Below are 27,787 nucleotides of genomic sequence, written 5' to 3'. Positions count from 1 at the left end.
CGGGAGGGAACTGGAGCTGAAGCCGGCCCTACGTGGACGCTCTGCAGTCGGAGGTTCTGGAGTCGGAGGTCCGCTGGAGCGCGGTGGTGGAGGACGGGGACTGAGCTGGTGAGGAGTCTTAGGGCGCGGGGGTGTGTGGGGCGGCGGAGAGGGAGGCTGGGAGTGGGGACTGGCACTGCGGGGTTCTGGGCGGGCGTGGGGTGAACGAGAGCCCCCCCCCCACTTCCCTGGAGCGGCCCCCCTGGTTCCCCCCTTGGCACCGTACCGGGCAGCGGTAGGGAGGACGTGGGGGAGCTGCAGGAAAGCCCAAGGTTTTGGCCAGAATTTCCTCCACCTGCCCCCTTATTCCCTCAGTTTCCACAACTGCCCCTATACCCGCTCCCGTGTGTCGATACTCATCAGAATTCTGCCCCAGTTCTCTGATCGTTCCCGTCTGGTGTTTATTAAAAAGCGTTTGTGTCCAAGTGAAACACAGAGGAAGGGCAGACTCAGGATAAGTTTTTTAAAGTTTTTGGTTCAGCGGTTAGAGCGTCAGCCCGCGGACCCAAGAGTCGCGGGTTCGATTCCCAGTCAAGGGCAAGTAACTCGGTTGCAGGTTCCATCTTAGGGTCGTGAGGTAGGCAGCCAATCCGTGTGTCTCTCTCACATTGATATTTCTCTTCCTCCCTCGGTCTCTCCCTCCCTCCCTCTCATTCTATCAGAAAAATCAATGGAAAAATATCCTCAGGTGAGGATAAAAAAAAGAAAAATAAATAATAAAAGTCTTTGATTCCTACCTACTGGTAAAACCCGGTTTTTATTAATTCCCCCCCAACACCCCCCCACCCCACCCCACCCCACCCCACTCCTCCCCAACCAGTTGATCAGCATAGTCGGGTAGGTGAGTGCTCTTGGATAGTACAGGCATACCTCGTTTTAGTGGCTTTGCTTCGTCATACTCAACAGATGTTGCCTTTTTACAAAGTAAGGCAAGACCCTCCACCAGCAAAAAACTTACTACTCGCTTTTTACAATACCCACTTTATTGCAGTGGCCTGGAACCAACCTGCAGTGTCTCCCAGGTGTGCCTGTAGAAGAGAGTATGTGTAACTGGGCATCTTCTTTCTCTGTATGTGTGGGAGACAGTCTTGACCTGTAGCTGTATAATTTTATATAGAACCAGTTGCTTCATAGACTCTATCTTTTTGCATCATAGTGTCAGTAACTTTTATATTTTGTCATTGCTCCAGCCACAATAAGAATACAGTTTTATATTTTGCTCTCATATGTATAAAAAAATTTTTTGAAATAATTCTTATCTTAGCTACATGTGATTCTATCGTTTGTCTTATTATTTTAATCCATTCCGTTTCATTTTGAAAAAAATGCTGTTTGGAGATCCCTGAATTGTTTTCACTGCCCTATGTGTAGCTGGAGAACACCCACCTATGTTGTATTCTTCCAGAAGAGACTCCTCATCTTGGTCCGTTCAAGTAATGGCCCAGCTTTTTATTGTTAGTCTAATAGTTGAAATAGTAAACACCTGTGAGTGCCCCTTTGTTAAACTGCAGAATCTTTAATCCTCTGATCACCTGCCCTAAACACGGTTCTGCCCCATGTAACTCCTCTGGTAATTGCTGGAATACCAGTGCTTTCGAGCCACGGGATTGGTGAATGTTCACAAACACCTCATTTATGTGGGAAACCCGGCGGCTCCAGGAATTCGTTGGGGCACAATGAGTAGTTTTATTAGTTGTTATGAGGATGAGTTTTGTGTAGAATAATAGTTTTCCCACACAGTATTTATTGGATGTTTCTTACATGCATGTTTCAGATACTGCACTCTGCCACAGAGGATTAAAGAGAATGTAATGCTTGATCCTTTTCTTTAGGGAACGTGCATTCAATTTCACAGAGAAACAGAAGCCAACCGGCAAGAAACCCCTCTTCTTTTCCTGTTAAAATGAATGAGGTATCAGTTACAGCTTGGGTCAAACCATCCACCTGCACATTGGATCCTAACTCATTCTTTTAGTATCAGCAGGAACCTTGTATCACTTATCCCCTTTTATCTCTCTACTGGCTTATCCCCATCAGTACTGAAGCTTACAAATGTCCTTCTTTAAAAAGGTTTTTAAGCAGATGTCCTTTTTGTTTTTAGCCAAGCTTCTTAAAATAAATTTTAATTCTAATTCCTTCTTTCACCTGCTGCAAACTAGTTTCTGCCCCACAGCTCTACCGAATCCATTTTAAACAGGAACAACAGGGATCTCCATTTTCCTGACTAAGAATAGCATTGGACACTCTTGACTGGTCCACCTCCTTCATTCTTCCCTTGGCATTTCTTCCACATAGCTTCCTGTTTTTCTTTCGACTACTCAGGCTGCTTATTTGTGATCTCTTTGACAAGCTTCTTCTTTTTTGTTTTTTAATTGTCTATTTTTTCATCTCTTAAATGTTGGTTTTGACAGTTCAGGCCTAAGCCACTTTCTCTTCATACTGAATATTTTCTTCCATTTATTTTATATTCACCACTAGTTTTCATTTAACATCTGGGTCGGGTTCTTTTTTTTTTTTTTAATCGTCACCCACAGATATTTTTCTTTTTATCTCAGATAGAGTGGGAGGGAGGAAGAAAAGGAGAGAGAGAGAAAAATTGACATGAGAGCGATACATCGACTGGTTGCCTCCCGCATGACCCCGACCAGGGATGAACTGAAACCAAGGTACGTGCCCTTGACTGGAATGGAACCCGCGGCTAATTGGTCTAGAGGCCGACGCTCTAACTGCTGAGTCAACCTGGCCAGGGCATGTGTTGGGAGTTCTCAAATGGAGCCTTTGGATGGATTCAGAGTATCCATCAGCTCCTTGAAATTTTATAAAAAATGTAGCACGTAGGTATACATATGCCCCCTCTTCCCCTTCTATTTATGATGTTACTGAAGGGATCTTTGACGCAAAAAGTTCAAGAACTAGTCATTTCTATGCTGGTGAAAATTTTCATGGCCACTACCTCCTAGCACCAATCACAGTTGGTCCAACTCCACTAACTTCTTTACTTTCTCAGTTCTTTGAGCTTGCCTTTCCTCATACTTGTCACCCCTTTCCTTGCATAGTCTTCTATAGCCCTTTCCAGTTCCTCTTTCTTTGGTGGGCAGCGAGGAGCCTTTAGAGGTTCTTGTACTACTTATGTGTAATGAAAAAACAGTGTGGAGGGAGTTTGCTGTCGTACTGATACCATACTTTGACATCTGATGAAAAGTAGATTTTTTTTTCAACATTGTACTATGAAAATATTCAAAGGTTCAGAAAACTCAAAAGAATTAACATTGAACACCCATGTGCCTACCTCCTAGATTCTACAACTAAACTTGCAATTAATATTTATTTATTTATTTTTAAATTTTTATTTTAAATTTTATTTTTGTTACAGATATTTCTCCTTTTTTACCCCACTGACACCCTCCTCCGCATTCCCACCGTCCCATCCCCAGCTTTGTTGCCCATGTCCATTGGTTATGCATACATGCATGTAAGTTCTGTGGTTTATCTCTTTCCTCCCCCCACCACCCGCTCTTCTGAGGGTTGTCAGTCTGTACCCTACTTCCGTTTATCTCTGTCTACCCTATTCCTAAGACTGTTATGTTCATTATATTCCACAAATAAGTGAGATCATGTGGTATTTGTCTTTTTCTGCTTGGCTTGTTTCACTTAGGATAATACTTTCCAGGTCTCTCCATGTCGTCTCAAAGGATAAGAGATCTTTCTTTCTTACAGCTGCATAGTACTCCATTGTGTACATGTTCCACAGCTTTTTTATCCATTCGTATACAGATGGCTACTTGGGCTGTTTCCAGGTTGTAGCTATTGTAAATAGTGCTGCTATGAACATGGGGGTACATATATTCTTTCTGATTGATGTTTCAGGCTTTGTAGGGTATATTTCTAGAAGTGGCATCACTGGGTCAAATGGAAGTTCAATTTTTAATTTTTTTGAGGTAACACCATATTGTTTTCCATAGTGGCTGCACCGATCTGCATTCCCACCAGCAGTGTACTAGAGTCCCTTTTCTCCACACTCTCGCCAACACTTGTTTAATGATATATTAATGGCGGCCATTCTGATGGGTGTGAGGAAATACTTCATTGTTGTTTTAATTTGCATCTCTCTTATGATTAGTGATATTGAGCATTTCTTCATATGTCTTTGGCCATTTGTATGTCCTGTTTGGAGAGGTGTCTATTCAGCTCCTTTACCCATTTTTTAATTGGGTTCTATGTCTTCCTTTTGTTGAGTTGTATGAGTACTCTATATATTATGAAAATCAGACCCTTATTTGATGTATCATTGGCAATGATGTTCTCCCATACCGTGGGTAGCCTTTCTCTTTTGATGATTGTATCTTTTGCTGTGCAGAAGCTTTTGAGTTTGATGTAGTCCCATACGTTCATTTTCTCCTTTGTTTCTATTGCCTTAGGTGATGTATCAGTGAAAATTCTGCTGTGTATGATGCCTGAAATTTTGTTGCCTACAGTTTCTTCTAGGATTTTTATGGATTCATGAGTCACATTTACGTCTTTTATACATTTTGAGTTTATTCTTGTATATGTTGTAAGTTTTATTTTTCTGCATGTAGCTGTCCAATTTTCCCAGCACCATTTATTAAAGAGGCTGTCCTTACTCCACTGTATGCTCTTGCCACCTTTGTCAAATATTAATTGAGCATATTGCCTTGGGTTCATTTCTGAATTCTCTGTTCTGTTCCACTGGTCTATATGCCTCTTCTTGTGCCAGTACCAGGCTGTTTTGATTACAGTGGTTTTGTAGTATAACCTGAAATCTGGTAATGTGATTTCTCCAACTTTTTTCTTCTTTTTTAAGATTGCTATGGCTATTCGAGGTCTTTTTTGGTTCCATATGAACTTTTGAAGTACTTGTTCTAATTCTGTAAAGTATGCCGTTGGTATTTTGATGGGGATTGCATTGAATCTATAGATTGCTTTGGGTAATATGGACATTTTAATGATGTTAATTCTTCCAATCAATGAACAAGGTATGTGCTTCCACTTTTTTATATCTTCCTCTATTTCTATTTTCAATGACCTGTAGTTTTCTGGGAATAAGTCCTTTATTTCTTTGGTTAAGTTTATTCCTAGGTATCTTAATTTTTTCGCTGCATTGATTAATGGGATTATTGTCTAAGTTTTTCTTTCTGTGAGTTCATCATTGGTGTATAAGAATGCCATCGATTTCTTGATGTTAATTTTGTATCCTGCTACTTTTCCAAATTTACTTATTAAGTCTAGTAAATTTTTGATGGAGTATTTGGGGTTTTCTACGTATCCTTGCCTTGTTCCTGTTTTTAAGGAAAATGCTTTTAATTTTTGCCCATTGAGTATAATGTTGGCTCTAGGTCTTTCATATATAGCCTTTATTATGTCGAGATAGGTCCCTCTATTCCCACATTGCTGAGCATTTTTATCAGAAATGGATGCTGGATTTTGTCGAAGGCTTTTTCGACATCTATTAATATGGCCATGTGGTTTTTATTCTTCATTTTATTTATGTTGTGGATCACGTGTATTGATTTGTGAATTTTGTACCAGCCTTGCATCCCTGGGATGAATCCCTCTTGGTCATGGTGGATCATTTTTTTTGGTGTATTGCCGGATCCGATTTGCTAGTATTGTTCAGGATTTTGACGTCTATGTTCATCAGGGATATTGGCCTGTAGTTTTCTTTCTTTGTAGTGTCTCTTTCTGGTTTTGGAATTTGAATTATGCTGGCTTCATAAAACGAGTTTGGAAGTCTTCCTTCTTGAATTTTTTGAAATAGTTTGAGGAGAATGGGTGTTAGTTCTTCTTTGAATGTTCGGTAAAACTCCCCCATGAAGCCATCCGGGCCTGGGCTTTTGTGTGCTGTGAGAGTCTTGATTACCTCCTCAATGTCTTCTGTTGTTATTGGTCTGTTCAAGTTTTCTGTGTCTTCCTGGTCCAGTTTTGGGAGACTATGTGTTTCTAGAAATTTGTCCATTTCGCTTAGATTTTCAAATTTGTTGCCATATAATTGTTCGTAGTTGTTCTTAACAGTTTTTTTTATTTGTGTGGTGTCAGTTGTTACTTCTCTTTCATTTCTGATTTTGTGTATTTGGGTTCTCTCTCTTTGTTTCTTGGTGAGTCTAGCTAAGGGTCCATCAATCTTGTTTATCTTTTCGAAAAACCAGCTCTTTCTTTCATTGATCCTTTGAATTGTTTTTTTTGGTCTCTATGTCGTTTATTTCTGCTCTGATCTTTACTATTTCTTACCTTCTACTTGCTCTGGGGTTTTCTTTTTGTTTGCTCTCTAGTTTTTTAAGTTGTGAGGTTAGATAGTCTGTCAGAGATTTTTCTTGTTTTCTGAGGTAGGCCTGTAGTGCTATGAACTTCCCTCTCAGAACTACTTTTGCTGCATCCCATAGATTTTGTGTTGTTGTGTCTTCATTTTCATTGGTTTCCAGGAAGTTTTTAATTTCTTCCTTGATCTCCTCGATAACCCATTCATTGTTTAATAACATGCTATTTAGCTTCCATGTGTTCAAATGTCTTTGTATGTTCTTCTTGCAGTTGATTTCTAGTTTCATGCCATTGTGATCTGAGAAGATGCTTGATATGATTTCAGTCTTCTTGAACTTGTAGAGACTTAGTTTGTGCCCTAACATATGGTCTATCTTTGAGAATGTCCCATGTGCACTTGAGAAGAATGTGAATTCTGTGATTTTGGGGTGTAATTCTCTGTATATATCTATTAAATCCATTTGGTCTAGTTGCTTCATTTAGAGTTTCTGTTTCTTTGCTAATTTTTTATCTACAGGGTCTATCCAGTGATGTCAACAGGATGTTGAAGTCCCCTGCTATGATTATATTGGTATCGATTTCTCCTTTGAAGTCCTCCAGAAGATTTTAAATATATTTTGGTGCTCCTATATTGGGTGCATATATGTTTATCAAGATTATATCTTCCTATTGGATAGATTCTTTCAATATTATGTAGTGGCCTTCTTTTTCTCTAGTTAATGGCCTTCATTTTGAAATTTATTTTATCAGATATGAGTATTGCTACCCCAGCTTTTTTTTCCTTTCCGTCTGCTTGGAAGATTTTTTTCCATCCCTTCACTTTCAGCCTATGTGAGTTTTTTGTTGTGAGGTGAGTCTCTTGTAAACAACATATAGATGAGTCATGCTTTCTTATCCAATCAGCTACTCTGTGTCCTTTTATGGGAGCATCCCATCCATTTACATTTAAGGTGATTATTGATATGCACTTATTTATTGCCATTTTTGTTTAGTGTGCTTCTATTTTTCTTCCCATTTCTTCTGCTAATTACAGCAGTCCTTTTAACATTTGTTACAGTGCTGGTTTGGCTAATGTATTCCCTTCGCCTTTTTTTGTCTGGGAAGCTCTTTATTTGACCTTCTATTTTGAATGATAGCCTTGATGGGTAGCGTAGTCTTTAAGGATTCAGATCCTTGTTTTTCATGACCTCGATTACCTCTTGCCATTCCCTTCTGGCCTGTAGTGTTTCTGTTGAGAAGTCAGCTGAGAGCCTTATGGTGTTTTTTTTTGTAGGTGACCGGTTGCTTCTCTCTTGCTAGTTTTACGATTTTCTCTTTGTCTTAAATTTTTGGGATTTTGATTATGTCTCCTGGTGTGGGCCTGTTTGGGTTCTTCTTACTTGGGGCTCTCTGTGCTTCTTGTGCCTTCTTCCTTCACCAAATTAGGGAAGTTTTCTGTCACTGTTTCTTTGAATATATTCTCTAACCCTTGCTCATTGTCTTCTTCTTCGGGTACTCTTATGATGCGAATGTTATTACGTTTCCAGTTTTCCCACAGTTCTCTTAAGCTTTCTTCCTGCTTTTTAATTGTTTTTTCCTTTTGGTTTTCTGATTGGTTGATTTTTTTCTACCCTGTCTACTAAATCACTTATCCGGTCCTTAGCTTCCTCTGCACTATTGTTTAGATCTTACAATGTGTTCTTTATGTCTGAAATGTCATTCTTGATATCTTCCTGGTGGTTTTAATTTCCAGTTGGTTGATTTTCAACATCTCTATGTCATTACGCCTGATGTTGAGCTTCCTCAATATCATGGCACTGAATTCTGGCTCTGTTAACTTCCCTAACTGCTCCACATTTATGTCATCTTCAGTAGAGTCTCTAGTTCTTTCATTTGGCTTTTCTTTTTGTGTTTTTTTTCCTGATACATTTTTTTTAATTTTTTAATTTAAGTTTTATTTATTCATTTTTATCTTTATTGTTGAATGTATTACAGATATTTCTGATTTTTTTCCCCATTGACATCCTCCTCCCCACTTCTGCCTTCCTCCTGCCTTTTCCCACACTGCTGTCTGTGTTCATTGGTTATACATATAATTTCTTTGGTTTATTTCTTCCCACCCCTTAACCCCCTTCCCTTTGAGGTTTGTCAGTCTAGCAACCAATTTATACTTCTTAATCCCTTCACCTTTTTCACCCTCTTCCCCAACCTCCTTCCCATCTGGCAACCAACAAAATGTTCTCTGTATCTATGAGAATGTTTCTGTTCTTCCTGTTCATTTTGTTTGTAGATTCAATTATTGATAAATATGTATTCATTGCCATTTTGTTTTTCATATATTTTATCTTTTTCTTCAAAAGGACCCTTCAACATTTTATAATAACGGTTTGGTGGTGATGAACTCCTTTAACTTTTTCTTGTCTGGGAAACTCTTTATATGACCATCGATTCTAAATATCAGCTTTGGTTATAGATTCTTGCTTTTCATCACTCTGAATATTTCTTGCCACTCCCTTCTGCCCTGCAAAGTTTCTGTTGAGAAATCAGCTGACAGTCTTATGGGAACTCCCTTTTAGGTAACTAACTGTTTTTCTCTTGCTGCTTTTAAGATTCTGTCTTTGACTTGAACCTTTTGCATTTTGACGATGATGTTTCTTGTTGTGGGCCTCTTGGGGTTCATCTTATTTGGGACTCTGTGCTTCCTGGACTTGTATGTCTGTTTTCTTCACCAAGTTAGGGAAGTTTTCTGCCATTATTGTTTCAAATAGGTTTTCGATTTCTTGTTCTCTCTCTCTTCCTTCTGGTACTCCCAAGATGTGAATGTTGGCATGCTTGAAGTTGTCCCAGAGGTTCCTTTTACTATCCTCATTTTTTTTTATTCTTTTTTTCTTTTTGCAGTTCTGATTGGGTGTTTTTTGCTTCCTTATATTACAAATCGACGGTTTGCTTCTTGGCTCTATCTACTCTACCATTGAATCTGTGTAAATTATTCTTTATTTCAGTTAATGCCTCCTTCATTTCTGACTGTGCATCCATCATTTCTGATTGGTCCTTTTTTATGCTCTTGAGGCCCTCACTAAGTTCACTGAGGTTCTCACTAAGTTCATTGAAGATCCTTATAAGTAGTATTTTGAACTCAGCTTCTGTTAGGATGCTTATCTCCATTATTTTTAGTTCTTTTTCTGGGGGTTTTTTCTGTTCTTTCGTTTGGAACCTGTTTGTCTCCTCATTTTGGCTGCTTCTCTGTGTTCATTACTTAATGAGAGGTATGGGGCTAGCTGAGACCAGGTGCTGCTTGTTTGAAAGAATTTAGGAAAACCTGAAGCAGGATCCAAGACAGGCCAATCCTATGGTTAAGCAACTGGCAATAACTTGGGTGGGCCTGAAAGTTGGGTGGGTCGGGGCCTTAGGGAATAACCAGGGCGGGACAACCAGTGTGAGCCAGGTTGCTGGAATCCAAGCTATGGGGGCTGTCTGCCACCCCAGGGAATTGTTCACCAAAGGAACAAAAGCCTCTGACAGCACGTTTGTCCAGGAGAAAATCCCCTCTCCAGCCCTCACACCAGTGCCAAACAGCTCAGTTCTTCCCTGTATGTCTCTGGCGCCCCTTTAGCTGCCTCCCCTCTAAGCCTAGAGGGAGTGAGTCCGATAAGTCCATGTGCGGGCCCTTTAAGAGGAGCTGCTGGGCGCTCCAGCTACCTCAGCCTTTCTGAGCCTCAGTTCCTGCTGGTTTTTCCAGCCAGAAGTTATAGGGACTTCTCTTCCTGGTAGTGGAACCCTGAGCCGGGCACCTGGTGTGGGACAGGGACCCCTCTGTCCAGCTGATTTTTATCTGCCACACGTGGGTGTGGGACCAGCCCTTCCGCCTCAGCTTCTCCTATTTGTCTGAATGGGTCTTCTTCAATTCTATAGTTGTAGGACTCTCATTCATTTTGATTTCAGGTGGTTTTGAATGATGGTTGTTCTGTAGTTTAGTTGTAACTATGATGTAGTTGTGGGAGGACGTGATGCCGCATTTACCTACGCTGCCATCTTGACCAGAAGTCGTGCTCATCAGTTTTTAATGGTTACTATTTTCTGTTTTTTGCCTGAAAATATAAAGTAGTATAACCTATTTGAAAACAGCTTGGCAGCTTCTTAAAATATAAACATACACCTGCTTTTTTTTTTTTTTTATCCTCACCCGAGGACATTTTTCCATTTTTTGTTCAGGTAGAGTGGGAGGGAGAGAGAGGAACAGAGAGAGAGAACATCGACGTGAAAGGGACACATCGAGTGGCTGCCACCCGCACAACCGACCAGGGCCGGGGACAAACTGCAACCGAGGTACATGCCCTTAGCGGGAACCGAACCCGGGTCTCTCAGGACTGCAGGCCGACGCTCTAACCGCTGAGCCAAACCGGCCAGGGCCATACACCTGCTTTTTGATCAAGCCATTCCACTCTTAATCATTTACTCAAGAGAGTAAGATATTCTCTTATATTGCCTTATAAGAGCTTTATGCTTTGATATAGAGTTTTAAACAATTTATAATCAATATTTTCTATGATAAGATGTATCGGTGTGGTTTATCGTTTTTCAAGTTTGAGCACCATTTAATGAACATATTTTTCTTTACCCTTTCGGTAATTTTGGCATCATCAAAAATCAGTACAGTTGACCTTTGATCAATGTAGTCATTAGGGATACCAACCCTACAGGCAGTAAAAACATCTTTGTATCACTTTGGACTCCCCAAAAAGTTTACTAATAGCCTCCTGTTGACTGGAGGCCTTACCAGTAACATAAACAATCTAATGACACATAGTTTGTGTTTTATATGTATTAAAATCTGTATTCTTAAAATGAAATAATCTAGAGAACAGAAAATTATCAGGAAGAGAAAATACATTTACGGTATTTGAGAAAAATCCATGTATAAGTGGACTCGCACAATTCAAACCCATGTGGCTCAAGAATAAACTGTAACTGTGTGTGGCTCCATTCTGGGTGTTGTACTCTGTTGTTGTGATCTCCCTGTTGGTCCTTGTGCCAGTGCCATCTTGTCTTGTCTACTGTAGCATTGTGGGGAGTCTTCAAGTGAGGCAGTGCAAATGCCTTCACCCTACAACTAGTTTTTCTTTTTTCTTGTTCATTCACCTCTTCCTCCTGCTTCCTGCCTCTTCCTCCTCCTAATTCTCCTAATTCTTCCTCCTCCTCCTAATTCTTCTGATTCTTCCTTGTGATATTTTATTTTTTAAAAATATGCCCTGGCCGGTTTGGTTCAGTGGTTAGACCATTGGCCTACGGACCAAAGAGTCCCAGGTTCGATTCTGGCCAAGGGCACATACCTCTGTTGCGGTTTGTCCCCGGCTCTGGTTGGGGTTTTGCGGCTGGTAACTAGTCAATGTGTCTTTCTCACATTGATGTTTCTTTCTCTGTCCATCCCTCCCACTCTGTCTGAAGATAAATGTAAAAATATCCTTAGGTGAGGATTAAAAAATAAATAAAAATCTCCAATTTGTTGTTTCAAATATATTTTATTGCATTTTTAGAGAGGAAGGGAGAGAGATAGAAAAATTGATGTGCGATATATCAATTGGCTGTCTCCTGCACGTTCCCCACTGGGAACCAAACCCGCAACTTGGGCATCTGCCCTGACCAAGAATCAAATTGGGACCTCTCAGTTCCTGGGATGACGCTCAATCCACTGAGCTATAGCTGCTGGGCATGATATTTTATTTTTATAGCAGCTTTACTGAGGTATAATTGGCATACAGTAAACTACATATTTAAAGTGTACAATGTGGTGAGTTTTGACATAGGTATACGCCTATGCAGCTATCACCACAATAGAGTGAACATGTCCATCTCACCCCAAAGTTGCCTTTTGCCCCTTTGTAATCTGTTTTCCTGTCCCTTCCTGGGCCCTACCTCCACGTTGTTCACAGACAACCTTTGATCTGCTTTCTGTTACTTTAAATTAGTTTGGATTTCCTAGAGTTTAATGTAAACACACTGGTTCAATGTATTTTTATCATTCAGCCTGATAATTTTGAGATTCATTCAGGTGGTTGTATGTATCAAGAATTAGTTTTTTTTTATTGAGTAGTATTCCACCCTTGTGTGGATATACCACAGTTTGTTTATTCACAAACCTGCTCTTGGGCATTTGGGTTGTTTCCATTTTTGGCTATTACAATAAAGCTCCTACAAACACTGTACAGGTTTTTGTATTAATACATACTTTCATTTCTCTTAATGCACTGGAATAGAATGGGTGGATCATATAGTAGGGGTATGTTTGATTTTGTTTTCTTTTTGTGTGTGAAAAATGTAGTGATGTTACTAATTTGTTATAAGTCATGTTTCTACTATATCACAAAAAAGAAATATCACATCTGCAAAAAAGTAAAAATCCTACTGAATAAATCATTATGTCAACCAAATACCACATTTTTAAATTACTTTTTAAATTTTTGTTTGTTTTTTAATCCTCACCTAAGGATATATTTTTATTGATTTTTTTTTTTTTTGGAGAGGGAAAGGGAGGTAGGGGGAAAGAAACATTGATCCCCTGCCTCCTGCACACCCTCTACTGGGGATTGAGCCCGCAATTCAGGCATGTGCCCTGATTAGGAGTTGAACAGGGACCTCTCATTCCATGGGCTGATTCTCAATCCACTGAGCCATACTGGCCAGGCTGTATGAATGTTTTATATATTTTGGAAATTAACCCCTTACCTGATGTATCATTGGCAGATATGTTCTCCCATACAGTGGGTTCCCTTTGCATTTTAAGGATGGTTTGTTTTGCTGTGCAGAAGCTTTTTAGTTTGATATAGTCCCATTTGTTTATTTTTTCTTTTGTTTCTCTTGCCCTAGGAAATATACCTGTGAAAATTCTATGTGAGATGTCTAAGATATTGCTACCTATGTTTTCTTCTAAGATCTTTTATGGTTTTGCCTCTTACAATTAAAGTCTTTTATCTGTTTCGAATTTATTCTTGTGTATGGTGTAAGTTGGTTGTCTAGTTTCATTTTTTTGCATGTACCTGTTCAATTTTCTCAACACCATTTATGGAAGAGACTGTTTTTACTCCATTTTATTCTCTTGCCTTCTTTTTCAAATATTAATTGAGCATATTGCCTTGGGTCGCTTTCTGGGTTCTCTGTTCCATTGATCTATATGCCTGTTCTTGTGCCAGTACCAAGCTGTTTTGATTACAATAGCTTTGTAGTATAATTTAACATCCAGTATTATCTTTCCAACTTTGTTCTTCTTTCTCAAGATTTGCTGCAGCTATTCTGGGTCTTTTGGGTTCCATATAAATTTTTGCAGCATTTGTTCTAGATCTGTGAAATATGCCATTAGTATTTTAAAAGGGATTGCATTGAATCTATAGATTGCTTTGAGTGGTATGGACATTTTAATGATGTTAATTCTTCCAATCCATGAACATGGGATATGCTTCCACTTGTTTGCATGTTTCTCTGTTTATTTTTTTAGTGTCCTATAGTTTTCCGAGTACAGGTCTTTTACCTCCTTGGTTAAGTTTATTCCTAGGTATCTTAATTTTGTTGTTGCAATGGTCAAAGGGATTGATTTTTTTAGATTCTCTTTCAGAGACATCATTATTGGTGTATAAAATGTTATCAATTTCTAGATATTAATTTTGCATCCTGCTACTTTATGCAAGGCAGATTTCGATGTAGTTCTTTGGATGACATTGAAAAAACACATTGCCTAACTAAAAGTATTCATTGACACTTTACAATTTTTTTCACTTTGGAAAGCGTTGTGTCTCTTTAAATTGTGTTTGTATGCTACCATTTGGTTTATTACTTCAGACTCTTTAAGGCTTATTTTCATTCTTCAGCATTGGATCCTGCCACATGGTTAGTGATCTCACATGTGCTGTCTTGCTTTGCATATCCAGGTCGTATATCGGTTAGCTCTCCAGTGACTTTGGTAGAGCTCTGATGATTTTTTGTTTTCTATTTACATAAACAAAAAACCTTAACATGATTGAAGGAATAATGATTTAAATTAATGCATGTTGCCCTGGTCGGTTTGGCTCATCTGTTAGAGCGTCGGCCTGCGGTCCAGAGAGGCCCAGGTTCGGTTTTTACTAAGGGCGTGTACCTCCGTTGCAGTTTTTCCTTGCTCTGGTTGGGTCGTGTGGGTGGCAACCACTCGATGTGTTCCTTTCACGTCGATGTTTCTCTCTCTTTCTCTCTTCCTCTCTTCCTCTCTCCCCTTCCCACTCTTCTGAACAACAACAACAAAAAATATATATATGGGAATGACAAGATGACATATCAACTTCTGGGGTGCAGTGAAAGCAATAATAGGAAGGAAGTTTATGTCATTATAGGCCTACCTCAAGAAACAGGAGAAATCACGCCTGGCTGGTGTGGCTCAGTTGATTGCATGTCCTTCCAGGCACCAAGAGGTCACCAGTTTGATTCCTATTAGGGCACATGCCTGGATTGCTTTGTGGGCTTAATCCCCGGTGTGGGGGTGGGGTGCCAGAGGCAGCCAATCAGTGTTTCTCTCTCATCAGTGTTTTTATCTCTCTCTCCCTTCTCTCTAAAATCAATAAAAACATCTTTTATAAAAGAGAAAAATCCTGCCCGTCCGGTGTGGCTCAGTGGTTGAGCATGGACCCATGCACCAAGAGGTCCCTGGTTCGATTCTCGGTTGGGGCACATGCACAGGTTGTGGGCTTCATCCCTGGTAGGAGGGGTGCAAGAGGCAGCCAATTGATGTTTCTCTCTCTCCCCCTCTCCCTTCCTCTCTTTCTAAAAAAAATCAATAAATATATATATTTTAGAAGCATGACTTAAATTATCTTTGAGATTACTAGTTGAATAATGTATTGGGTTTTTTATTGGGAGGGGTTAAAGGTTATGAGGTGAAGTTATATTTAAATTATTTTTAAAAGACTGTATCTAGTTTTATAATTTTTTAACCAAATTTTAGAGGCTCTCTTAAGTACTTTTGCTAAATCATAAACTTGAAGTCAATTTTTTGCTTGTGAAACACCAATATAAAATAATACTCTTGTTCATGTCATGGGCAAAGTTCTGGAAATTAGTTTATCTGCCATAGTATATCTAGGAGGTTGCATGAGAAATCCAAGTAGTATGTATATGCATTTGGTTTTATTCTGTAGTGTTGGAAGAGGGCGAATTTTTAAAATGTAGTTATATTTCTTAGGTTTGTACAATATGAAAGTTTCTATTTGTATTTAATATTTTCCATGAATATGTTGATTTCTAGTGCTTCTTATTTAGGATATTGAAATATGTTTTGTGTAAACAACTTGAATAAGTAATCAGAAAGAAGAATTTTAATGTTTTGCTTGCCCAACATTGTCTAATTCCAACTTGATTTGGAATAAGAATTACTTACCCTGGATTTAGTAAGCTGACTTATTGCTTTCCTAGATTCCTAAATTTGAACCTTTTAGCTGCCATTCCATAATTAAAACCTCTTTTCATCCTAAGGTTTTTAGAGAAACGACCTGTTTTTATGCTTAAAAAGAAAGCACAGGTTTTTCTAAAATATTTTTAGTGTTTCCTTCTTGGTAGTAATGAAAATGCAGCATGTATTACATTTATTCCTTTATAAAAACTAGTTACCATTTTTTAAGGCTTGATGCTGATTTGGTTTGTGAAAATATGGAAATTTAGTTTTTTATCTCAATTTTTTGTTACACTATTAATACTGATAAACCTAACCTTTAACCATAAACAATAGACTCATAAGTTACATAATTTTAACTATTTCTTAGTTAATGTGTTTTTTGTTAATGTTGGTCTTTATGTTTTTGGGTGTTTTTTTTTTAATCTTTTGCCATTTTTTTTTTTTTTTTCCTTTATTGATTTTAGAGAGAGAGGAAAGGAGCAGGAGAGACAGAAACATCGATGAAAGAGAACATCGATTGGGTGCCTCTTGCATGCCCTTCACTGGGGTTTGGGCCTACAATCTGGGTATGTGCTCTGACCAGGAATCGAACCGGATACCTCTTGGTGCATGGGTTGACGCTCAGCCACTGAGCCACACCAGCTGGACAACTTTTGGCATTTTAGATTTGTATTATAATTGCTTGGAAACCATGTTTTAGTATCTTTTTATAAGGCTTATAAGTTGCTGAACTCACTATTTTCCCAAACTGCGACTTTAGCGGCACACTGAAAAAACATATGAAGAGATTTTTTTCCCCCTCTAGGTTCATATGAACAAGAATGTCCACTCTTTTCTTTGTGTGGTATGAGTGGAGAGGTACTGTTTCTTACTATTTTCCCACAAGGTCTGTAGCTCAGTTTGTGGGAAAGTATACAACAGTGATTTCTCTGCACTTGAAATAATACCTTTCAAAAAGTAGGGTAGGAAAAAATCTGGATCTTGAGACTTCACTGGTTTCTGTTAAAAAGCAGTTATTTTCATTGGCCTTCATTTTAAACCCAGAGCAAGGACCAGACAACACTATAAGATGATTTTCTCAAAGGGGAGAAGCAGCTTGATTTTTTTTTTTTTTTTTTTTAAGAAAAATTCTTTAGAGTTGAGAGAGATGAGTCTAAATTTCAGGTCTTTTAAGGTTTTGATATTGGACACTTTTATACTTAATTTCACTCTTCTGTAGCGAGAATGTTGTCTCCAGTGTGCATGCTTTCTATTTGTACTGTATCTGAAATGGACAAGTTTGATAAGCTCTTAAAAGCTGGACATTTAGCCTTGGCCAGTTTTGCTCAGTGGTTAGAGCGTCGGCCCCCAAACCAAAGAGTCCTGGGTTCGATTCTGGCCAGGGCAAGTGCCTTGGTTCTGGTTCGTCCCTGGCCCTGGGCAGGGTCATGTGGGAGGCGACCGGTCGATGTGTCTCCCTCTCTCCCCCTCCCTCCCCTCCACTCTATCTAAAGATAAATGAAAAATAATATATCCTTTGGTTAGGATTAAAATAATAATAATAATTTAAAAAGCTGGACATTTATTATCTCTTTTCTCGGAGGAACACTTTGAAGACCTTCAAAATTTAAAACATGTTTAATATACATGAACAGCTAATCTAATAGAATGATAAATATTAATTACAGTTAAAAAGCTGAATTTCATTTTATTTCTTTTTGCTGTTAATATAGACACAGCCAAAAGAGGAGGACCAGAAACCATTAACTTCATCAAATCCAGTATTAGAACTTAAACTGGCAAAGGAAAAGTTACACATGACTCTTTCTGGGCAAGAGGTAAGTTTATATAGAGTGTTTTGTGAAAAAGAGAAAACTCTCCACAGCATTTCCATTTATCTCTAGTTCTATCCAGTAGTTTTATGTCATTATTTTCCACATAAGATGACTTACTGAACTTAGTTACTGTGCAGCTAGCCAGTTTCCATCAGGAAGTTCTCAATTGTCTGTTTTTTTCTGAGACTGTTACCATAAACTTTTAAAGTATGTATCATTCTAAACTTTAAAAACAAAACACATTTTAAATATATATATATACATACACACTAAATAATTATATGTCTAAATTATTATAAATAATGTACTATTTTATAACTTATTTTCTCTTGCTATATCTTTTTATTTATCCTCAGCTGAGGACATTTTTTCTTTTTTTGTTCAGATAGAGTGGGAGGGAGGGAGAGAAAGAGAGAGAGAAACATCAATGTGAAAGGGACACATCAAGTGGTTGTCACCCACACATCCCAACCAGGGCCAGGGGCAAACTGCAACTGAGGTACATGCCCTTAGTGGGAACCGAACCCGGGTCTCTCTGGACTGCAGGCCAATGCTCTAACCAGGGCGCTACATCTTTATGTATATATGTATATATGTATATATGTGTGTGTATATATATATATATATATATATATATACACACACACACACACATATATAATTTTTGTAACTGTAATTTCCATAATATTTTAAAATCCAATTCTTTAGACTTCCGGTCAAGATGGCGGTGTAGAGAAATGCGGTATCGTGTCCTCTCACAACCACATCAAAGTTATAACTAAACTACAGAACAACTATCATTCAAAACCGCCTGAAAGCAAGCTGAATGGAAGTCCTGCAACTACGGAATTAAAGCAGCCGCCACATCCAGACTGGTAGGAGGGGCAGAGGCAGACGGGCTGGTCCCACACCCATTTGTGGCGGATAAAAATCAGGAGGATACCTTTGCTGGGAAGGTCCTCCCTGAGGACTGAGGGGTCCCCGACCCACACCAGGCACCCCGCTCAGGGTTCCAGTGCCAGGAAGAGAAGTCCCCATAACTTCTGGCTGGAAAAACCAGCAGGAACTGAGGCTCAGGGAAGCTGACGCGGCTGGAGCCCCAGGCAGCTCCTTAAAGGGCCCGCGCATGGACTTATTGGACTTTCTCCCTCTAAGCTTGGAGGGGAGGCAGCTCGAAAGGCACCAGAGACATACAGGGAAGAACTGAACTGTTTGGCACTGGAGGGAGGGCTGGAGAGGAGCCTTTCTCCGGGACAGACGTGCTGTCAGAGGCCTTTGTTCCTTTGGTGAGCCCTTCGCTGGGGCAGCAGACAGCCGCCATATCCGGGACTCCCGCAGACTGGCTCACACTGGTAGCCCTGCCCTGGTGACTACCTGAGGCCCCACCCCGCCCAACTTTCAGGCCCACCCAAGCTGTTGCCACTTGCTTAACCATAGTATTGGCCTGTCTTGGATCCTGCTTCGGGTTTTTCCTAAATTCTTTCAAACGAGCAGCATCTGGTCTCAGCTAGCCTCATACCTCTCGTTAAGTAATACACAGAAACAAACACAGGGAGGCAGCCAAAATGAGGAGACAAAGAAACAGGTCCCAAATGAAAGAACAGAAAAAAACCCCAAGAAAAGAACTAAGCGAAATGGAGATAAGCAACCTAATAGGTGCTGAGTTCAAAATACTGCTTATAAGGATGCTCAATGAACCTACTGAGAACCTCAGTGAACTTAGTGAGGGCCTCAGGAGCATAAAAAAGGACCAGTCAGAAATGAAGGAGGCATTAACTGAAATAAAGAATAATTTACACAGATTCAATAGTAGAGAAGATAGAGCCAAGAAGCAAACCATCGATTTGGACTATAAGGAGCAAAAAACGCCCAATGAGAACAGCAAAAAGATAAAAGAATCCAAAAAAATGAGGATAGTGTAAGGAGCCTCTGGGACGACTTCAAGCATGCCAACATTCACATCTTGGGGATGCCAGAAGGAGAAGAACGAGAATAAGAAATCGAAAACCTATTTGAAACAATAATGACAGAAAACTTCCCTAACTTGGTGAAGGAAACAGACATACAGGTCCAGGAAGCACAGAGTCTCCCAAATACGATGAACCCCAAGAGGCCCATACTAAGACACATCATCATCAAAATGCAAAAGGTTCAAGACAAAGAGACCATCTTAAAAGCAGCAAGACAAAGGCAGCTAGTTACCTACAAGGGAGTTCCCATAAGGCTGTTAGCTGATTTTCAAAAGAAACCTTGCAGGGCAGAAGGGAGTGGCAAGAAATATTCAGAGTGATGATAAGCAAGAACCTACAACCAAGATTACTCTAACCTGCAAAGCTGTCATTTAGAATTGATGGCCATATAGTTCCCCAGACATGAAAAAGTTAAAGGAGTTCATCACCACCAAACCATTATTATATGAAATGATGAAGGGTCTTTTTGAAGAAAAAGATAAAGTATATGAACAGACAAATGGCAATGAATACGTATCTATCAACAATGAAATCTACAAACAAAATGAACAGGTAGATCAGAAACATTCTTATACGTAGATACAGAGAACATTTTGTTCGTTGCCAGATGGGAGGAGGTTGGGAGAATGGGTGAGAAAGGTGAAAGGATTAAGAACAAATTTATTGCTAGACTGACAAACCTCAAAGGGAAGGGGGTTGGGGGGTAGGAAGAAATAAACCAAAGAACTTATGTGCATAACCAATGGACACTGACAATAGTGTGGGAAAAGGTGGGAGTGGGGAGGAGGGGGTCGATGGGGGAAAAATGAGGAACATCTGTAATACATTCTACATTCAACAATAAAGATTAAAAAAAAAATTCTTTATTAATGGTGATATAGATTGCTTCAGCATTTCTCTATTTTAAATCATACTAAGAGGAACATCCTTCAGTAGATGTCATGGCATGCATAATTTAGATTTTTTTTTTTTGTGGAAAACATTCCAGAAGTGTGTTTTCTGCAGTGTATGTAGGTACCAAAGAGTAAAATCTAGTACATTTCTAAGACTTTTGAGACATATTAAGAGAGGACCAGTTATACCAGTTTATTTTTTCACCTGTAGTGTATGCCCATACCTTGGTCCATATCAACTATTGTTTTCTTTAGCAAAAAAATGTTTAAAGATATTCATGTGATATGAAGTATTCAAACTATTCAGAAGGTACACCACCAAAATTAACTTTGAACAAAAGGAAACTTTCAGAGGAAAGAATGGCTGACTCTGGAAGCTGTCCTGCGAAAATTAGAGGAAGGAATTTTGACTAGCCTTAAAAGAGGAATGTATTTATTTTATTATTATTATTTTTTAGAGTGTGAGGAAGGGTGAGAGAGAAAGAGAAACATTGATGTGAGAGAGACACGTTGCCTCCCTCACACACCCCAACTGGGGATTGAACCTGCAATCCAGATTCGTGTCCTGACCAGAAATCAAATCCACAGCCTTCCAGTCCACAAGACCATGCTCCAACCAACTGAGCCACACTGGCCAGGACAGAGGGGAATATTTTTTTGAAAAATCCATTGACAGCAGCACTGATTTTGAAAAATTATTGAGTGTTCTTGGGTTTAATAAAGTAGAGCTAAGATAATTGGGTACAAGTTTAAAGGATTTTAGTTTATTTATTTATTTATTTTTTTATTTTTTATTTTTTATCCTCACCCGAGGATATTTTTCCATTTTTTGTACAGATAGAGTGGGAGGGAGAGAGAGGAAGGGAGAGAGAGAGAGAAACATCGACGTGAAGGGACACATCGAGTGGCTGCCACCCGCACGACCAACCAGGGCCAGGGACAAACTGCAACCGAAGTACGTGCCCTTAGCGGGAACCGAACCCAGGTCTCTCCGGACCGCAGGTCGACGCTCTAACCGCTGAGCCAAACCGGCCAGGGCGGATTTTAGTTTATTTTGATAAGCAAAATGTATCCAAAAATGAGGCGGGCACTTTCATGAAGAGATGTGATTCCTTTTATTTGTCAGAGACCTGACACAGGTGTTTTTGAGGTCATTTCTGCATTGATTAGAGAAAGCAATGGATGACCTCTCAAGTTTCTTTGTAATACCAAGCTTCAGTTAATCCATAGGGAGCCCTACCAGTGGTTTCTAAGTGTGTCCCCAGGTAAAGTTCTTGGTATTTTTTAAAAATTTGGATCAAACTTTATTAATTATAATTTTTGTTTCTTCTTTTTATGAAATATAGCATGTATATAAAGAGTGTATAGCCTGCCCTGGCCAGTTTGGCTCAAAGGTTAGCGTATTGGCCTGCAGACCAGGGTGTCCCGGGTTCGGTTCCCACTAAGGGCAAATGCCTCAGTTGCAGTTTGTCCCTGCCCCGTTTGGGGTCATGTGGGTGGCAACTAGTTGATGTGTGTCTCTCACATCGATGGTTCTCTCTTTCTCTCCCTCCTGCTCTATCTGAAAATAAATGCAAAAATGTCCTCAGGTGAGGATTACAAAAAAAAGTGTATATCCCCGGCTGGTTTGGCTCAGCAGTTAGAGCGTCAGCCCAAGGGTCTAGGTTCAATTACTGGTCATGTGCCTGGTCTGCAGGTTTGATCCCCAGCTCCAATCAAGGTCATGCGGGAGGCAACTAGTTGATGTGTCTCTCTCACATTTATGTTTCTCTCTCTTCCCCACCTCCCTTCCATTCTTAAAAATCAATGGAAAAATATCCTCGGATGAGGATTAAGAACAACAACAACAAAAGAGTATATAAAACACGTTTAATATAATGGATAATTATAAAACAAACACCTATATAACCATCACCCAAGTCAAGAAATAGAGCAGTATTATCAGCCTGTCAAAAACCCTGTATGTGCCCCATACGGAAATACTCATTCTCTTCTGAGGGACAGGTATCTGGTTTAAATGTAGTATTGCAGTGCTGACTTGGCTATGGTATTATCAGCTGACTCCAAACCTCTTCTCTATGTTAATATTACCACTTGCTCCCACCTTAATGTTTTTCTTATGTACTCTACTACACAGATTGGTACTTTCCTGAAACAATTAGTCAAGGGACTTAAACCGTTAGGACTCTTTAAGGTCTGACAATAACTCAGTATATTTGTTCATGGAAAATTAAAGAAAAAAACAACACAATTCTTTGCATCAGCATTTCAAAATAAGCGTTTCATCACCTAAAATAGGAATTACCATTACTAATAACATAAGGAATTATTACTATCTTTTGATTTTTTTTTTTCATTTGGCTTTTGTTTCTGTGTTTCACCATTTTGGCTATCACAGTGGGCTTTGGAGCCTGCCAAATTTTCCCTTTGGGTGTTGGTGTTCTGCTGTGTGTGGCTCCCTCTCCTGGGTTTGGATGAGCCAGGGAGGACACACCTTAAACACCACTGTCAAGTCTTACTTTCCTGGTTAGAGTTGCTAGCCCAGGAATAGTACAGTTATCCTCTAGCTTTTTGCCTGGAGGCTCTCAGTAGTGGTTACCTGAAGAGTTTTGGGTTGTCAGTTGAATGAAAAACTCCCTCAGGTGCTCAGCTTAAGAGAATTTCCCAAGGGTGGGGCAGATGCTGGTTGTTAGTAAGACTCAATTTGCATTTCAATGGCCCACCTGGGTGGGGTTGAATCTCTGAGGGAGGGGCCGCTGCCTCTCCCCAGAGCCCTGGGAAGGAGCAAGATGACCACTGTCCTGTGTGGCCACAACTCAGCAAAAGCTCTGAGCGCCCTCTTAATCCCAAGTGTCCCTACGCAGTTCCAGTCCAGTCTGCCCTCCCTCTGCCAGAGCCCAAGGTGAGTGGCTGTGGCTATTTTAGCCTCTCTCCTGGCTTTGCGCTATGGAGGCACTTGGGAGTTTAACCCAAGGGCACTGCTCACAGCTAAGGCTGCTGCCGACCTTGGGCTCCCAGCCCCCCCTCTCGCATATCTGCAAGCCTACCAGGATTGAGTCAGTGTCCCTGGTTATGTGGTCTTCCATGCTGCTTTTCTGTTGCTTTTTTCTGATGATTTGTCTTTATTTTCTATGTAATTCCAGTTTGGTCCTGGGAGATGGTCTGTGTAGCTTCCATTCACTCTGCCACCATTTTGTAATCTGATTTTTTTAATAGGTTATCAAAAGATTGAGAAAGAGGAAAACCAATCAGACTATTTGAAAAACTGATTGTGATGTTTTTCAACTTTTAAGAACAATAGAGTTCCTCACACCTGTACTTAACAAGGTAATAAGTCATAACAAAGCTAGAAGAATATCACTGTGCCACATAAACTAGAACACTATGGAGTTTGACAGCATTTGACCCATTGCATTATTGTAGGCAAAAATGGGAAAAGTTGCCTATTACTTCTGGTGAATGTGTTTTCTTTCATTTTAATTTTGATTCGTGTGTGTGTAAACCATTTGCTCCAAAACTATGAACATTCTTAAACACATTTTTTTTAAACCTGTTATTTCTCTGGATAAATACCTCGAAGTGCAATTGCTGAACAATAAGAGTAAATGTATGTTTAACTTTTTTTTTTTTTAATTTTATTTTTGTTACAGATGTTTCTCCTTTTTTACCCCATTGACACCCTCCTTCCCATCCCCTCCCCGTCCCGTCCCATCCCCAGCTTTGTTGTCCATGTCCATTGGTTATGCATACATGCATATAAATTCTGTGGTTTATCTCTTCCCTCCCCCGACCACCTTCTCTTCTGAGGATTGTCGGTCTGTACCCTACTTTCATGTTTCTGGGTCTACCCTATTCCTCAGACTGTTATGTTCATTATATTCCACAAATAAGTGAGATCATGTGGTATTTGTCTTTTTCTGCTTGACTTGTTTCACTTAGGATAATACTTTCCAGGTCCCTCCATGTCATCTCAAAGGATAAGAGATCTTTCTTTCTTGCTCCATTGTGTATATGTACCACAGCTTTTTTATCCATTCGTCTATTGATGGACACTTGGGCTATTTCCAAATCTTAGCTATTGTAAATAGTGCTGCTATGAACATGGAGATACATATATTCTTTCTGATTGATGTTTCAGGCTTTGTAGGGTATATTTCTAGAAGTTGGATCACTGGGTCAAATGGAAGTTCAATTTTTAATTTTTTGAGGTAACACCATATTGTTTTTCATGGTGGCTGCACCAGTCTGCATTCCCACCAGCAGTGTACTAGAGTCCCCTTTTCTCCACACCCTCGCCAACACTTGTTATTTGATGATTTGTTGATGGCGGCCATTCTGACAGGTGTGAGGTGATACCTCGTTTTAATTTGCATCTCTCTGATGATAGTGATGTTGAGCATTTCTTCATATGTCTCTTGGCCATTTGTATGTTCTGTTTGGAGAGGTGTCTGTTCAGCTCCTCTGCCTATTTCTTAATTGGGTTCTATGTGTTCTTTTTGTTGAGTTGTATGTACTCTATATGTTTTGGAAATTAACCCCTTATCTGATGTATCATTGGCAATGATGTTCTCCCATACAGTGGGTAGCCTTTCCATTTTGATGATTGTATCCTTTGCTGTGCAGAAGATTTTTAGTTTGATGTAGTCCCATGTGTTCAGTTTTTCCTTTGTTTCTGTTGCCTTAGGTGATGTATCAGTGAAAATTCTGCTCCATATGATGTCCGAAATTTTGTTGCCTACATTTTCTTCTAGAATTTTTATGGATTCACGGGTCACATTTAAGTCTTTGATTCATTTTGAGTTTATTTTTGTGTATAGTGTAAGTTGATGGTCTAGTTTTATTTTTCTGCATGTAGCTGTCCAATTTTCCCAACACCATTTATTAAAGAGGCTGTCTTTACTCCACTGTATGCTCTTGCCACCTTTGTCAAATATTAATTGAGCATATTGCCTTGGGTCCATTTCTGGGTTCTCTGTTCTGTTCAACTGGTCTATATGCCTGATCTTGTGCCAGTACCAGGCTGTTTTGATTATAGTCACTTTGTAGTATAACCTGAAATCTGGTATTGTGATCCCACCTACTTTGTCCTTTTTTTTCAAGATTGCTGTGGCTATTCGAGGTCTTTTTTGGTTCCATATGAACTTTTGAAGTATTTGTTCTAGTTATGTGAAATGTGTTGTTGGTATTTTGATGGGGATTGCATTGAATCTATAGATTGCTTTGGATTTTATGGACATTTTAATGATGTTAATTCTTCTAATCCCTGAACAAGGTATGCACTTCCACTTTTTTATATCTTCCTCTATTTCTTTCTTCAATGACCGGAGTTTTCTGCGAATAGGTCCTTGACTTCTTTGGTTAAGTTTATTCCTACGTATCCTATTTTTTTTGCCGCGATGGTAAATGGGATTGTTTTTTTCAGTTTCTCTTTCTGTGAGTTCATCATTGGTGTATAAGAAGGCCGTATGTTTAACTTTTTAAGGAATGCCAAATATTTCCAAATTCTGTCAGCATTTTTATTAGTCTTTTAAAATTTTTTTTTTTAATTATCCTCACCCGAGTACATTTTTTTTTTTTTGCATTTATTTTCAGATAGAGCAGGAGGGAGAGAGGGCGGAAGAGAGATAGAAACACTGACCTGATGTGAGATAGAAACATCGATGTAAAAGAGACACATCATCTGGCTGACACCCACGTGACCCCAACTGGGGCCAAGGACAGACTGCAACCAAGGTACGTGCCCTTAGCCAGAACCGAACCCGGATCTCTCTGGACCACGGGCTGACACTTTAACCACTGAGCCAAACTGTCCAGGACAGTCTTTTAAATTTTAACCATTTTCTTATATATGTACTACTATCTCATTGTGGTTCTGTTCACATTTCCCTGATAACTAAAGATTATGAACATCTTTTCATGGACTTATTTGCTATTTCTTGCTCTGTGCATTGTGTATTAAAATCTTTTGTTCATGTTTTAATTGGGTTGTCTTTTAAATTTTGATGAAGTTTACTTTATTCCGTTTTTTTTCCTTAATCCTTACCCAAGGATATTTTTCCATTGATTTTTAGAGATAGTGGAAGGTGTGGAGAGAGAGGTGGAGAGAGAGAAACATTGATATGAGAGAGACACATTGATTAGTTGCCTTTCACACGTGCCCCATCCAGGGCCCCAGATTGAACCTGCAACCCAAGCACATATCCTTGACCAGGAATCAAGCCTGATACCCTCCAACCATGAGCAACACTGGCCAAGGCTATTTGATCAGTTTTTGGTTTTATGGTTTTTGCTTTTGGTGTTTTTCTTAAGAAATCTTCACCTATTCCAAGGTCTTGAAGACATATTCTTCTGTATTTTCTTCTAAAAGCTTAATAGTTTAGCTTTTACATTTAGGGCTCTGAGAATTGTTTTATGGCTCAGTGTATGGTCTATTTTGGTGAATATTCCATGGGCCCTTGAAAAGAGTATGTTTTATACTTTGGGTAAATGTCACAATATTGTTCAGATATTCTGTGGCCTTATTAACGTGTCTACTTGCTCTTTCACTTACTTAGAAGCAGGTGTGGTTATCTATGGCTATCTAACAAACCACCCAAAATTTAGTATCTTAAACAATGTATTATAAAATATTTTTTGGTCATGTATGAGACTGTACCAAACCATTCTGCAACCTGGTAACTTAAGATAATTTATTATTATATCTCTCATTATTTGTGATTTTATTGGGCTAACCTTGGCAGTTTTGGGCATGGGATCTTACATTTGGTTGTAGTCAGGTGAGGGCTGAAGTTGCAGTGAGGTTAGTGGCTAAGGTCATCTGAAGCTTCCATTGAACCAGCCTTCTAATTTAGCATAACACCTGAAAGATTCATCTGTGTTGTAGCATGTTAGAATTTCATTCTTTTTTAAGGCTGAGATATATTTCATTATATGTATTAACCCCATTTGGTTTATTCATCCTTGATGGGTGTTTGGGTTGTTTCTATCTTTTGGCTATTATGAATAAAGTTGCTATGAACATGGGTGTACAAATACCTGTTTTAGTCCCTCCTTTCACTTCTTTTGTGTGTATACCCAAACATTATTCTATGTTTAACTTTATTTTTCCCAAAGCATAAGTTTTTTAAATTTTTCTTTTTTTTTTTTTATTATAAATGTTAACAGTGATTTGTTTTTCTTACACCCTCTTTCTATCACCCTCTTAACCTAAATTCTTGGAAAGAGTGGTTTTTATTCTGCTTCATCTCACCAACATTTATTTCTCTTTTTCTTTAAAAATTTTTTCCAATTACAATTGATGTACATTATTATATTAGTTTCAGGTGTACACTCCAGTGATTAGATATTACATAACTCACTACATGATCATCTTGATAAATCTTGCACTTATCTGACACCATACCTAAT

At 39.2% G+C, this 27,787-nt stretch overlaps 1 long non-coding RNA gene across 3 annotated transcripts; it reads left to right on the top strand.

Moving 5' to 3' along the window:
• Positions 1-89: 89 nt before the first annotated feature.
• Positions 90-26,025, top strand: LOC118643226. Of its 3 annotated transcripts, XR_004961968.1 has the most exons (5): positions 94-108; positions 1,872-1,951; positions 17,416-17,520; positions 23,597-23,707; positions 25,973-26,025. It is a non-coding gene; the product is annotated as an uncharacterized LOC118643226 (long non-coding RNA). The 3 variants fall into 3 exon arrangements; XR_004961969.1 differs by lacking the exon at positions 1,872-1,951 and having other exon boundaries at positions 90-108; XR_004961970.1 differs by lacking the exons at positions 94-108; positions 1,872-1,951 and adding an exon at positions 10,593-10,617.
• Positions 26,026-27,787: the final 1,762 nt, after the last annotated feature.

Source organism: Molossus molossus, unplaced genomic scaffold, assembly GCF_014108415.1.
Source record: "Molossus molossus isolate mMolMol1 unplaced genomic scaffold, mMolMol1.p scaffold_m16_p_32, whole genome shotgun sequence".
Classification (NCBI taxonomy): Eukaryota; Metazoa; Chordata; class Mammalia; order Chiroptera; family Molossidae; genus Molossus; species Molossus molossus.
This window is presented reverse-complemented; position numbering and strand designations above follow the sequence as displayed.